Genomic DNA, 15063 nt, shown 5'->3' on the forward strand with positions numbered 1-15063 from the left:
ACTCGATTACTCTTTCGAGCACCTATGTGTTTGTCTTAATGTCCAACACCAAATGACTTGAGACTAGTCATATTCACGCTTGAGTCGACATAACACATACTAACCTTAGCGGATTGTGAATACTCAATTGGCAATCCTATGTCTAGGAACGTTTTAGGAATGAACATAAGAGAATGGTCTCGATAATCTAACTCACTTAGATCACTTGTCTCTTAGATCAAATACATCCCTTGGATTCCCTTATTACTTAAACACATGATACAATAAATAGTGATTAACAATAAGCTTTGCCCTTCATTAAACATATAAAAGTTTAATACATTAAGTATTCCAAAAAACTATTACATCAAATGAGTGGCTTTGTGGGCATACTTCCAACATATAATGGTTGGTTGACAAAAATAGTCCATCAACATGGACTTATGATGATTTTGAATCATTGAGTGTTGAAGTGTTAAACCACTTCTAGAAATGGAAACTAGGCAAGGACTTCACCTTTGTGTCCCTATCCAAATGGTTCACTAAGTTTATTGTAAACTATATAGTGAACAATAACCACGCACTCTCCAAATCTTTTGAAGTGTAAAACACAATTGAAATAAGTTTCAAGAGAGATAGTGGGAGTTTAGGGACGATGACTATTGTAGTCAAAGGAGAAGTCAAATGAAGAAAGCGAAATAAACTCCAAGGGAACAAACTTTCTTTATGAAAGGATGGACATTGGAAGGGGTATTTGCAAGAAATGTCTTGCAAGTGTCAAGAACACACCTTTCGAAGGTGTGTTGTAAATTGTTCTTGAAAAGTTCAAAACAGTTGGTTCTTCTACTTGAATGCTTGATTCCGTATTAGTAACTATGTTTTACAATCGTTGTAAAAGTGTGGGCTAATAAAAAGTAGAAGATTAATGAGATAAGAGAATTTCCTTTGTTTTGTGAACATGAGGAACTAAGCCTTTTTGGCTAGGGGCTATTCAATACCATGATTATGCTTGCAAGATGAACTGATTACTTCTAATTGTTATTTCATGAATTGTGAATGCAATTTGCTTAACCGTTGATTGATGACTTATTTTTGTGTGTTTATTAAGGTGGCCAACTTAGTTTTCATGCAGGAATTTGAAGCTAAAATATAAGGAAGTTTCACCTAATAGTTACAACCTTATATTTGCAAGTAGTGGAGCTCGCTTATAAATGATCGTGTTAAGTGAATTCTTGGCAAACGTTTCATGCTTTTCATAGTAACTGTTGGAAATATGCCCTGAAAGTCAATCTTTGGAAGAAACCTTTCAGGACAAATGAATCGATGTATGGATGACTCTTATATATCAAATGGCAAAGACACGAATTAGGACTATCTCAATAAACGATATATGTCCTAAATAGTGTATCCATGGACAATGGATCGATTGAAGAAGTAATCTAATGATGTTAGACTAAAGAGACCTTCTTCACATAACCATTGTGTCCAAAAGGTTCCTAGTCATTGGATTGTCGGAGGGAAACTGACAATGCTTAGACCGGTACATACTGTGTCCGCTTCAAATGGAAGGATGGAAAGTCTCATCCCATTCGTGTTGTGACACTAAGACAAGTATGTAGGTGCTCATTAAGGGAATGAGTTCACTGAACACAATCGAACAAGAGTACTTGCATGGAGGTCTACTCACATGTCAAGCAAGTAACTCTAATGGTTGGAATAATGTAAGTAGTCCTTTGACCTGAGGCATCGTCGTTGTCTTGTGGCTAAGTACTTAATCTTTGATTATGTCAAAGTCACCCCATTCGCGGATGTCCACGGCATAATTGGGGTTAAGCCACTTAGTCATGAAGGCAAGTGAATGCGCAACAAGGAATCTCTAATCCTCGATTAGAGAGGAAGAATAGTCTAAGATATGATTCGGGAATCTTCAACCGAAGTATCGAGCGTAATAAAGGAAAGCGTTCCTATACGACTCAATAGAATCATATAAGAAGGAATAATCACATTAGGGGTTTGACATAATATATCCATACCCTAATAATGTGATTGAGAGTATTGTTTTAGAGAAAGATCGAATTACATTGTAATTCCAACTGAATAGGTTCTCTGAACAACTTCTACATTAGCTTGGGTAGCTATGACATATGGTTAGATGTCACTCATAGCTTGTGAGTTCTTCTAGATGATTAAATGTAGTCATCAAAGAAGAAAGGTGAATTAAAATGAAGTTTTAATTCACTAAGTGATTGGATTAAATATAATCAATTGAATTGATGTCAATCACCTCACTGCCTTGCTAATTAGAACCTAAAATGATTATACACCGATACACTCTTGTAGTGAGTAATTAATGGATGATGGAAATAATTAATTGGATTAATTAAGTGTTGTGATTAATTTAGAAAGTCTAAAGAAATCATAAAAGCGATAAAAGATCGTTTTGGGCTTAAAAAAACGTTCGGGTTTAATTGGGCCCATTGGGCCTAAACCCATTGGGCTTTTATTCAAGCATTGGATGACTAGAAATAAATAAAAGCCCAAAGCCCAAATCAACACAAAGGGGCCGGCCCTTGCAAGTGGAGAGGGAGAGATATTTAGTCAAGTTGTTGACTAGGTTTCTTTTTGTCTATATAAGGAACTTTGTAGAAATTTAATCCTTAGGGTTTTTTGTGTGTTTTGAACAACAAAGAGGCAAAAGAATATATCTCTCTAAAACCACAAAGGCCGGCCACCTAGAGGGTGTTTTAACTAACAATCTTTCACCCTTTTGGTTATTCCTCCATCTATCTCACTACACTAGTGGGTGTGGATCTTTAGAGGTCTTCTCCTTTGGAGACTAAAGGAGAACCTTGGAGCACTCTTACTAACAAAGTGGAGGAGGCAAGGAGGGAGGCTAGGCTCAAGGACTTCAAGGAACAAAGGGCTTGGAGGTGGTCTATCCTTGGTCTCAAGTCTAGATCAAGAGGTATAAGACTAAACTTTCACTTTGTTCTTTACTAAAATGTTTTGATGCATTATATATAAAACTATGAACCTTGAAGGGGATTTGCATGACTATAGCTTTGATATTATTTGATAAATTGCTTCCGTTGCTCATGTATATAAATTTTGAATTGTATATGCATGCTAGTCATTTAGAAATCCCATGTGTTAAACTCATATTTTTCCCTTCAGTAGCAATTGCCTCGTGAATGCTTATAGTTTTCATGAAGCTTAATGATCTTTGATTGTACCTTTATTGTGCTTTTCATGTAAGGGACTTTTAGAGAATGTTTTGAGTTGTTGTATGTGCATTCCCATCCAATTCAATAACTTAAGGAAGACTTGAAGGTTACAAAAGTGCTATCACAGTTAACCTATGGCATTGAGGTTCATGGTTTATTGAAAGAAGCAATTGGAAATCAAATTTGAATGCAAGTGTACCTTGTGTGGAGAAGAACCCTCTAGTTATCCCATATCTCATCAATTCACCTAATTTTGTCTAAGAATCTGTTTACATTGTTCTTGTCTTAATTTACTTATTTTCGTCCAAAATCAACCCCACCTTATTTCTTTGAGTCATATTAGTTAGAACTTGTCTTAGATTATGTTTTTAAGTGTTTTGAGCCATTAGAAAACCAAATTTCGTCCAAGTTTGTGTTAGAGTTCAAAACTGCCCAGAAAGTGTTTTTAAGACAGTTTTGAGTGTTTTTGTGCTGTTTTGAGTCTTTTGGTTTGTTTTAGTGTTTTAGAGTTTAGTTTTTCATTCTTTGGGTCTAGTTTAGTGTTTTAAACTTTGTTTTACGTATTTGAGTCAGTTTAGAGTGTTTAGCAATCCCTCCTAATCCCCGGTTTAAGAATGATCCCTACTTATCCATACTACAATTGTCAACAAGAGGGTTTAATTTGTGTGTTTAGTTATTTTACGCATCATCTATCTCAGTTTCTAGAATCATTATATCCAGACTAAATCCTCTTTCCAGGATAGAAGGAAGGTTTCTTTTTGAATCTCGACATCCAACGTATATTTTCTTTCCTGTATTGGCATGCCTGAGGCTAATTGTGCCATCTCGTTGGCCGCCGGGTTAGATCTTCTGGGAACATGATTAACTGATATCTCAGAATCCTAATAACTCAGCAATTGCATGGCTGCCAAGCAATACCCCACCATGGTGATATGTCTGCACTTGAACTCCCCATTTAGCTGGTTTATTACTAACTCTGAATCACCAAAGACCTCTACCTCCATTGCCCCCAGATCCATCAAGATTTCCAAACCAATTATTAAGGCTTCATACTCTGCCCGATTATTGGTATTCCCTTGGTAATCTAGGAGAAATGAGTAATAATGATAACCCCTTGAGGGTTGATAATTAGAATCCCAGCTCTTGAAGCCTTCTGAGTGTAGGAACCATTAAAATATAGCTTCCAAGGAGTAATCCATATACCAGTCACTCTTCTTATCTCTTGCTGGACCCACTTCTCTTTGCCCGAGATACCTTTGCTTGGCGGGATCCAAACACTAGTAACTTCCAGGGTTCCCAGGATATTGATTATCTCATCTTGAGACTCTTGATGCTCTGCCAAGAAGTCAGCAATTGCTTGGCCTTTAACTGCCCTTTGGGGGACATACTGAAAGCTGAATTCTAATAATGCTAGAATCTATTTCCCAATCCTTCTTGTTAGCATTGGCTTTGACAACATGTACTTTATCACATCTGTCATGGCTATGATGTGCACGTGACAAGGTAACATGTAATGCCTCATCTTACTGGCAGTAAAATACAGAGCTAAGCACAATCTCTCTACTGGGGAATATCTTGTTTCTACTTCGGTCAGAATTCTACTGAGGTAGTACACCGCCTGTTCCTTCCCACCTTCATTGTTTTGAGCTAGCAAACTCCCGATTGATTTCTCTGCAGCAAAAATATATAGCTTTAAGGGTTTTCCCTTTTGAGGTGGCACCAATACTGGTGGAGAAGTCAAATAGGCTTTGATGCTGTTGAAAGCTTTTTGGTGTGGTGGTCCCCATTTGAAATTTTCTTTATCCTTCAGTCTTAGCAAAGGAGTCAACGGCTGGATCTTGCCTGCTAAATTGGCAATGAATTTTCTCAAGAAATTAATTTTGCCTAGCAGCCTCTGAAGTTGCACTTTGTTGGTGGGTGAAGGCGACTCCATTATTGCCCGAGATTTGTTTTTGTCCACTTCTACACCTCTTTGATGAACCAGGAATCCCAAGAAGTTGCCTGCTCTTACTCCAAACACGCATTTCTTTGGATTCATCTTCAATTTGTGGATCCTCATTCTTGTCAATGCTTGCCTGAGGTCTACTAGATGCTGCTCTTCTGTTTTAGATTTCACCACGATGTCATCGATGTACACCTCCATGTTTTGGCTAATCAAATCATGAAAGATGGCATTCATTGCCCTTTCGTAGGTCGCACCAGTGTTCTTGAGCTCGAATACCATGACCAGATATTCATATGCCCCCACATGCCTAGGAGACCTAAAAGCTGCTTTATGTATATCCTCCGGAGCCATCTTTATCTGATTATACCCGGCATTTCCATCCATAAAAGATAATACTTTGTGTTTTGCTACTGCATCTATGGATAGATCTGCCATGGGCATAGGATACTCATCTTTTAGTGTAGCGCCATTAATATTTATGTAATCAACACAACATCGTACTACTTTTGTTATGGCCTTTAAAAAGGGTACAATGTTGGCAAACCACTCTACATATTTGGCTGGCCTGATAAATCCAGCTTTTACTAGCCTTTCTATCTCTTCTTTGACCTTCTCTTCTATCTCCTTTGACATCTTTCGTGATGCTTGCTTAACAGGTTTATATCCCTCCTTGACGGGCATTCTGTGTTCCACCAAGGTTGAATCTAAACCTGGCATCTCAGTATAATGCCAAGCAAAACAATCTTTAAATTCTTGCAAAAGACAGATAATCTTTGCCCGATCATTAGTCTCTAATAAACCACTGATTTGTATTGGTCTTAGATATTCCTCTGTCCCTAGATCAATAACTTTCAGAGGATCCTGAACTTCTGGTGGTGGCTTATCAGGTTCTGCACACAAAAATTCGACTAACTCCGGGCTCTCGGGCAAGTCGTCTGGCCCATCTAGGTCATATATGCACTCGGCCATTTGGATGGTCCTCTCAAATTCTTCTCTACAAGATTTTTCCCTGCTTTCATCCTGGCTGGTCGAAGCTCCTAGCTGCCATTCCTGCTCTTTTTTGTCTAAGAGCTCCCTTTCTTGCCTTCTTTCTTTCCCATACACCAACAGTCTTTTGATCAGGGACCTGACTGCTATTACTTGATCCTTCCTTTTTTGTTCTATCATTGATGGTGTAGGGGCGTTGGGATGATACAAGGTCTATCCCACTCCTCTCTAGTAAGGAACATTCCTTGTTCTAGAAGCTTTTGGGCCGTCACCTTGGTAGGGCGACCGTTCTTGTCTGCTCCTGAACATTTCAGAATCCCTACGTTGGGATTGTAGAAACTTGCTTCCGCAACATTGGCTATGGGAAGAAATGGCCGTGATTCGGCCTCTACCATCTCCCAAAAGCCTAGTCCCTCTGTGCCTGCCTCATGATAAACAGCCACTTATTGATGTAGAGTGGAAGGTATGGCAAGACTTTGGTGGATCTGAAGGAAAAATTTTGTCTTAGCTAAGAACAAGTATGAACATTTGAATACTCATGCAAGCTATTAACACTTTAAAGTAGGCATGCATTAAAAAACAATTCATAAAACCCATGACTTTCAAAGCCTAGTATATGGTGAACCAAAAAAAAAAACTCTTTAACAACATTAAAGATAAGTAAAGATTTAGAGTTTCTTTACCCTTGGAGCTCATCCTTGTTTACACAAGGGATTCACCCAAGTGGAGGGCCTTCAAGTCACCTCCAAGCTCCTTGGATCCTCCTTGTGTTTTCCTCCCTTTAGTGCTCCTTTGAAGATTTGAGGAAATGAGGATATGTTCTCCAAAACACCAAAAGTTTGATGTCTCTAAGTCTCTTCACCAAGGATGTATCTTGTGAAGATGATATGGATGACTTAGGGAAGAAGAGATTGCTAGATGTCCCTCCCCTTAGTGGCCGGCCTCTTGGAAGAAAAAGGAGAAAAAATGTTTCACCCAATTTCAACAAGAAAACCCTAAATGAAAATAAAGCTATAAAGTTGAATTTATACTTCATTACAAGTGAGTGGCAAACTTGTAATTAATCCAAGTTTGCCATATTCACCCTAATGGCTGGCCTTCCTTTGTTATTGGGCTAATTTGCCCATTTTGTTTTAGTTGTCATACAACTTAAAAATAATGGGCCTTGTGGACCAAAACGCTTTTGGGCCCCGAAACCCAAAACCAACATATAAGCCCAATACGAACATTTTGTATAATTAATTAACTATTTAATTAATCTTGACCATTCTTCAATTAAACCATTTAATTGATTATCCATTTCATTTGATTTCTTCACATACATCCTTACTCAGTGTACGATCCATTAGGTTCCAATGAACGAGGCAGTGGGCGATTGTTACTCTTAACGATCGATTGTGAATTGAAACCACATTTCAATTCTCCCTTTATTGATTAGTGTTTGCTAACCATTAGGGCTTCCACAAACCATGAGTGACGCCTAGCAGCATATCATGGTCACCCAAGCTAAGTAGAATTGGTTGGAGAACCTATCCAGTTACAACTACAATGCAATACGGTCTTTCTCTAATACAATACTCTTAATCACATTGTTTAAGTGATAGTTTGTTTCCTGTCTACTATCCAATGTGATACTTTCCTATATGATTCCCTTGAATATGATTTGGAACAAACTTCCTAAGTCATATTCATTTGCTTTGGCCAAAGACTTTAGAATCATATCTTAGAGTATTCTCCTTCCACCATGGAAGGTTAGAGATCCCTTGTTGTGCATTCATATGCCTACATGACTAGATAGCTTGACCCCAACAATGTCGTGGACACTCCGAGGGAATGCCGTTGACATGATTAAAGATCAAGGACCTAACCATTAGATATCTATGATGCCTCAGGTTAAAGGACTACTTTGCATATTGCAACTTTAGAGTTCATACATGACATGTATGTTCGAACTCTCTTTTGATCGTAGTTCAGTGTACTCGATTACTCTTTCAAGCACCTATGTGTTTGTCTTAGTGTCCAACACCAAATGACTTGAGACTAGTCATACTCACGCTTGAGTCAACATAACACATACTAACCTTAGCGGATTGTCAATGCCCAATTGGCAATCCTATGGCTAGGAATGTTTTAGGAATGAACATAAGAGAATGGTCTCGATAATCTAACTCACTTAGATCACTTTTCTCTTAGATCAAATACATCCCTTGGATTCCCTTATTGCTTAAACACATGATACAATAAATAGTGATTAACAATAAGCTTTGCCCTCCATTAAACATATAAAAGTTTAATACATTAAGTATTCCAAAAAGCTATTACATCAAATGAGTGGCTTTGTGGGCATACTTCCAACAGGATCCAATCCCTTCCAAGTAAGGCTCCATAGGTGGAAGTGCAATCTACCACAAAGAATGCCAGCATAATCTGTTTAGACCCTAAATCCACTTGTAAAGGCAATATCCCATGAGTCTTGGTGATAGCGCCCGAGAAGCTTGAAACTGTGAGGTCTGTAGGAATAAGATCTTCTATGCCTCGCCCCAACTTTTTCATTTGCTTGGCCGATAGTACAATAACAGCTGCTCCTCCATCAATTAAAATCCTTTTGAAGGGCACCCCCTCCAAATGAGCTGTAACATATATGGGCTTAAGATGATTGGCAAGCGAAATGTTCGGGCGGCTGAACACCATTTTGTCTGTATAGATCCTTAAAGGACCATCCTTGGATACTTCAGATGATTCAGCTTTTCCCGATTCTCCCTTTTCAGCTCTCTCCACATTGACATGGGCCATTATTGGCTCAGTTGTCACGTAGTCACCTTCCATAGTGGCGGGCTGTTTAGGTATGGCACCAAACATGGCGGATAGCACATACACCATGTTGATATGAAAATTGCTAGGCTCTGGCAGTTCTTCTTTCTTGCTCCCAATCTGATCCATGAACTCGTCTAACCAAGCCATCACATCTGCTGGAAGCAGTGGTTCTGGTGTCCCATCCTGTTGATTAATGCCTGAACATGGTGTTTTCTTTGGAACCTCACCGAAATGATCCACTAATGATAGAGAATGTGGTTTTATTTCAGGCGAAACAATTCCAAAGCAAATAGGCTCTGTCTTCCATCCGGGAGTTGGCACCATGATCATATCTTCTTGAACTCTCCTCAAGATCCTATATTTCTCAGGATGTAGGCTTCGTGGTACATGGTCTCCCTTGCCTTCTGTTTGGCTATTAGCCTTCTCCACTTCTTTTTACTCCTCCAGCAGAACTGACTACTCCCTCAAGCTGACATTTTTTCCAACTTTTGATTCTTGGATGTTTCAGACGTTGACGGGGTCTTTACAGAGTTCATGTAGGCTTTGTGTTGCCTTTGAACCCTTCTGAACATGGAGGCTCCTATTTGTTTAACGGGCTGTCCATTTTTCCCAACCACGTACCATTTTCGCCCGAGGCGGGCAGGGTTATCTTTTTTGACAGGATTTATTATCCTATCATTCCTCTTGACTTATCTTCCTATATGGCCGTATTGAAGATGCTCAACACCCCTCTCTTTCGGCTTTTTGGCATCTTTATCTTCTGCCTCATCAGAAACTTCATGATTGCGAAATATCTCTGATAAAGCTCTCGGTTGGGAATCGCTTCCTAACCGCTGAAAAACATTTCAGGAGGTATCTCTTCCTGCGATCCGTCTGACTTTTTCACGAGCCTCCTTTCTTTCTTCTTCTTCTTTCCTCCTGATTAGCTCATGATCCATGAGGACTCATGCGGGTGGTATTTCGAGCTTACACTTGCATTGCCATTTACTGCACAGAACCATCCATTTGATTATGGCTACTTTTGGATGTTCGGGCAATTTGATCAACCCTTTAATGGATCTGTCAACTTCCCTTCTGACTTTTTCTTTCCCTTTCTTAGCCCATGCCTTACTGATCATATTTACTGGGGCCTCCGAGAAGGGATCCGCAGGTTTGTCCACCACTGCTTCCTCTAGCTGGTTGGTTTTAAATCTCTTTTTCTCCCTATCATCTTTTTCCCCAAGTTGAGGTAAAGATATAGGAATAGTTGGTCTTATAACCGGGTCAGTTTCCTTTCTAAAGCCTGTGGAGGCGTTCTCCAATCTTTGCAACATTCGCAACAAGGTAGTTTGCAAATCCTCTGGTAACTTTGACATATTTCTCTGATCAAGTCGATCCCACCGGGTGAGCCAAAACTATGTTCGTGGCTAGAATTTCCGTCGGCGATGTCTCCTAGCCGACGAGCACACAGCTCCCCGACAGGTTGGCGTCAGTTGATGCTTTCTGTCGAGCTTCTGCTTCACTGGCGGGCTTGTCGAGCAAGGCTGAAGAGAAGGACATAGTTAACTTTGAAAGGTGCCTTTGTGGGGCCTTTGGTATAGGCCTTAAGGCTCACAATCAAGATTAACTTTTAATTGCTCAGGCGTGCCACTACCATCTTTAACATGGCAGATGTAAAATGGATGTTGAGTTTTAGTTGTACATATACCCGAGAGGCTGTTTTAGTTATAACAGGTGCCTTTGTGGGGCCTTAGGTGTAGGCCTTGAGGCTTCCAATCAAGAACTAACCCAGCACTCGAATATATGATGTATGTTTCATTGATTGCAAAAGTGTTATAACTATTATACTTCTGATTATCCGAGCCCGAAGAGCAGAATGAATCCAAATAGGTTCCTTTGTAGGGCCTTAGATATAGGCCTTGAGGCTTCCCATCAGAATTCCTTCTATACTCAAACGTTCTACTGTAATCATAATATAATAGAAATAAAACTAAGAGATAGATTGATTACCTGCGCCCCAAGAAACTTCGGACTTCTTGTTTATCAAAGCTTGTCGTGGATGGGTTAAGTCCACATAAGGTTCTTTTTTTATGCCTTAAGCCAAGGACTTTTGAATGATCAATCTTACATGCCCGAGAGCTTAGAACTTAGATCTGATTTAAACTGTGGAGACATATTCAAATCGGATTCAAAAACTGAGAGAGTCTTTTAATTGTCATCTTACTAGAAATAACTTGAATACAACTGGAAGTATACAACATATTGCTAGGCTAATGAATGAAAAGACAAAACCAAAGAGGGTCGGGCAAGGTTTAACCTTGTCAGGCAATGCTGATCGTCGTGCAACTTCCTATCTTTGTGGTTTATCAAGGGGTTTGAGAGCTTTAGAAATGGGGGGTAGGGTGATAAGTTTACAGAAAGAGATCGATACTACAGCAAGCTTAGGACAAGGTAGCAGAGCTATTACAAAAGCTTTTGGTGAGAGTTTATCCCGAAAGGGATGAAGGCTTGGGCTGACTACAGCTTCGTTTGAAGGAAATCTAGCTTGAACAGAGTTTGGGCTTGTATTTGTTTGTTTGATTGAGTGTCTTTATCTTTGATTTCTCTTTCTTCTTTTATAGACACTTCGGTTTGGCCTCTTATAGCAGTAATCTTGCCTGAATGCAGCTTGAAGGGTAATGACTCATCAACTATTTACTTGTACTGCCACTGTAAAGTGCTTTTGGGCTAATTAACTGGCTGGTTTATACCACTTGGTCTCTAGGCAGGTAAGCAAGTGGTGCAAATGATCTGTACCTAGTCGGGAAAGGCCTTTTCTGCCTTCTGGGATTTGGCTAGGCTTCAGGCTTTTCCCCTTTTTAGACCTCTTTTTGGGCCAACTCCTTCTTGAGCCCAAAGTTCAAGTTTTAACCCAAACAACAACACCGAGCCCAATCCGCATTACAAAAGGCATTTAATTGAATTGGGCTATTGGTGCATTCTTGACATAACGCAAAACTCTATGAGCTGCTTCTAGATGTGGCGTTCTTTGCTTATTCATGAACTAACTTAAAATGTGCATAGCATACACCAAGTCAGGACGTGTAATGGTTAAATAGATAAGCTGCCCCACAAGCCTTCTATAGGAATATGGATTATTAATGTAATCACCCTTATGTTTGCTAAGGAACAAGTTTTGTTCCTTTGCTGAATCTGCTGGTCTTGCCCCAAGTTGTCCAGCATCCTATAGTATCTCAAGTGTGTACTTACATTGTGAGAGAACTATGCATTTGCTAGAATAGGTAATTTCTATACCAAGAAAATATTGTAATTTACCAAGGTCTTCCAACTTGAATTGTTGCATCAAGTATAACTTGGTTTCTTCAATGTCTTCTAGACTATTGCTTGTCAAAATGATATCATCTACATAAATAAGCAAGGCAGTGAATTTGCTACCTTGGTTTCGGATGAGTAACGAATAATCTGCCTTAGATTGGTGGAAACCTCCTTGCTTAAGGGTTGTAGAAAGCTTGATAAACCATTGACGTAAAGCTGCTTGAGTCCATACAAGGACTTATGTAGCTCGCAAACCCGATTCTTCCCCTTTCGTTAGAAGCTAGGAGGTGAGGACATGTAAACATTTTCATCAAGATCTCCGTTAAGGAAGGCATTATTGACATCAAGTTGATAAAGGTGCCAATTACATGTGTAATCAACAAGAAGAAGAAGTCAAACAATCATGAGTTTAGCCACAGGAGCAGAAGTTTCTCAGTAGTCCAAACCCTGAATCTGACTGTACCTAGACCAAACGGGCTTTGTAACAATCAATGGAGCCATCAGAGTGAAGTTTGATTGTGTACACCAACTCTACACCCATTTCTTTCGGCTTTTTGGCATCTTTATCTTCTGCTTCATCAGAAACTTCATGATTGCGAAATATCTCTGATAAAGCTCTCGGTTGGGAATCGCCTCCTAACCGCTGAAAAACACTTCGGGAGGTATCTCTTTCTGCGGTCCGTCTAACTTTTTCACGAGCCTCATTTCTTACTTCTTCTTCTTTCCTCCTGATTAGCTCATGATCCATGAGGACTTCTGCGGGTGGTATTTCGAGCTCACACTTGCATTGGCATTTACTGCACAGAACCATCCCTTTGATTATGGCTGCTTTTGGATGTTCGGGTAATTTGATCACCCCTTTTATGGATCTGTCAACTTCCCTTGTGACTTTTTCTTTCCCTTTCTCAACTCATGCCATACTGATCATATTTACTGGGGCCTCTGAGAAGGGATCCGCAGGTTTGTCCACCACTGCTTCCTCTGGCTGGTTGGTTTTAAATCTCTTTTTCTCCCTATCATCTTTTTCCCCAAGTTGAGGTAAAGATATAGGAATAGTTGGTCTTATAACCGAGTCAGTTTCCTTTCTGGAGCCTGCAGAGGCGTTCTCCAATCTTTGCAACATTTGCAACAAGGTAGTTTGCAAATCCTCTGGTAACTTTGACATATTTCTCTGATCAAGTGGATCGTCGGGGATGTCTCTTAGCCGAAGAGCACACAGCTCCCCGAGAGGTTGGCGTCAGTTTATGCTTTCTGTCGGGCTTCTGCTTCACTAGCGGGCTTGTCGGGCAAGGCTGAAGATAAGGACAGAGTTAACTTTGAAAGGTGCCTTTGTAGGGCCTTAGGTATAGGCTTTGAGGCTCACAATCAAGATTAACTTTTAATTGCTCAGGCGTGCCACTACCATCTTTAGCATGGCAGATGTAAAATGGATGTTGAGTTTTAGTTGTACATATACCCGAGAGGCTGTGTTAGTTATGATAGGTGCCTTTGTGGGGCCTTAGGTGTAGGACTTAAAGCTTCCAATCAAGAACTAACCCAGCACTCGAATATACGATGTCTGTTTCATTGATTGTAGAAGGGTTATAACTATTATACTTCTGATTATCCGAGCCCGAATAGCAGAATGAATCCAAATAGGTTCCTTTGTAGGGACTTAGATATAGGCCTTGAGGCTTCCCATCAGAATTCCTTCTATACTCAAACGTTTTATTGTAATCATAATATAATAGAAATAAAACTAAGAGATAGATCGATTACCTACGCCCCAAGAAACTTCGGACTTCTTGTTTATCAAAGCTTGTCGTGGATGGGTTAAGTCCACATAAGGTTCTTTTTTTATGCCTTGAGACCAAGGGCTTTTGAATGATCAGTCTTATATGCCCGAGAGCTTAGAACTTAGATCTGATTTAAACTGTGGAGACATATTCAAATCGGATTCAAGAACTGAGAGAGTCTTTTAATCGTCATCTTACTAGAAATAACTTGAATACATCTGGAAGTATACAACATATTGCTAGGCTAATGAATGAAAAGACAAAACAAAAAAGGGTCGGGCAAGGTTTCACCTTGTCAGGCAAGGCTGATCGTCTTGCAACTTCCTATCTTTGGGGTTTATCAAGGGGTTTGAGAGCTTTAGAAAGGGGGGTAGGGAGATGAGTTTACAGAAAGAGATCGATACTACAGCAAGCTTAGGACAAGGTAGCAGAGCTATTACAAAGGCTTTTGGTGAGAGTTTGTCCCGAAAGTGATGAAGGCTTGGGCTGACTACAGCTTCGTTTGAAGGCAAATCTAGCTTGAACAGAGTTTGTGGTTGTATTTGTTTGTTTGATTGAGTGTCTTTATCTCTGATTTCTCTTTCTTCTTTTATAGACACTTCGGTTTGGCCTCTTGTAGCAGTAATCTTGCCTGAATGCAGCTTGAAGGGTAATGACTCATCAGCTATTTACTTGTATTGCCACTGTAAAGTGCTTTTGGGCTAATTAACTGGCTGGTTTATACCACTTGGTCTCTGGGCAGGCGAGCAAGTGGTGCAAATGATCTACACCTAGTCGGGAAAGACCTTTTCTGCCTTCTGGGCTTTGGCAAGGCTTCGAGCTTTTCCCCTTTTCAGACCTCCTTTTTGAAGGAAAAATTTTATCCTAACTAAGAACAAGTAAGAACATTCGAATACATATGCAAACTATTAACACATTAAAGTTGGCATGCATTCAAAAACAATTCATAAAACCCATGACTTTCAAAGCCTAGTATATGGTGAACCAAAAGACTCTTTAACAACATTAAAGAGAATTAAGAATTTAGAGATTCTTTACCCTTGAA

This window comes from Malus sylvestris, chromosome 7 (assembly GCF_916048215.2).
Source record: "Malus sylvestris chromosome 7, drMalSylv7.2, whole genome shotgun sequence".
Lineage (NCBI taxonomy): Eukaryota > Viridiplantae > Streptophyta > Magnoliopsida > Rosales > Rosaceae > Malus > Malus sylvestris.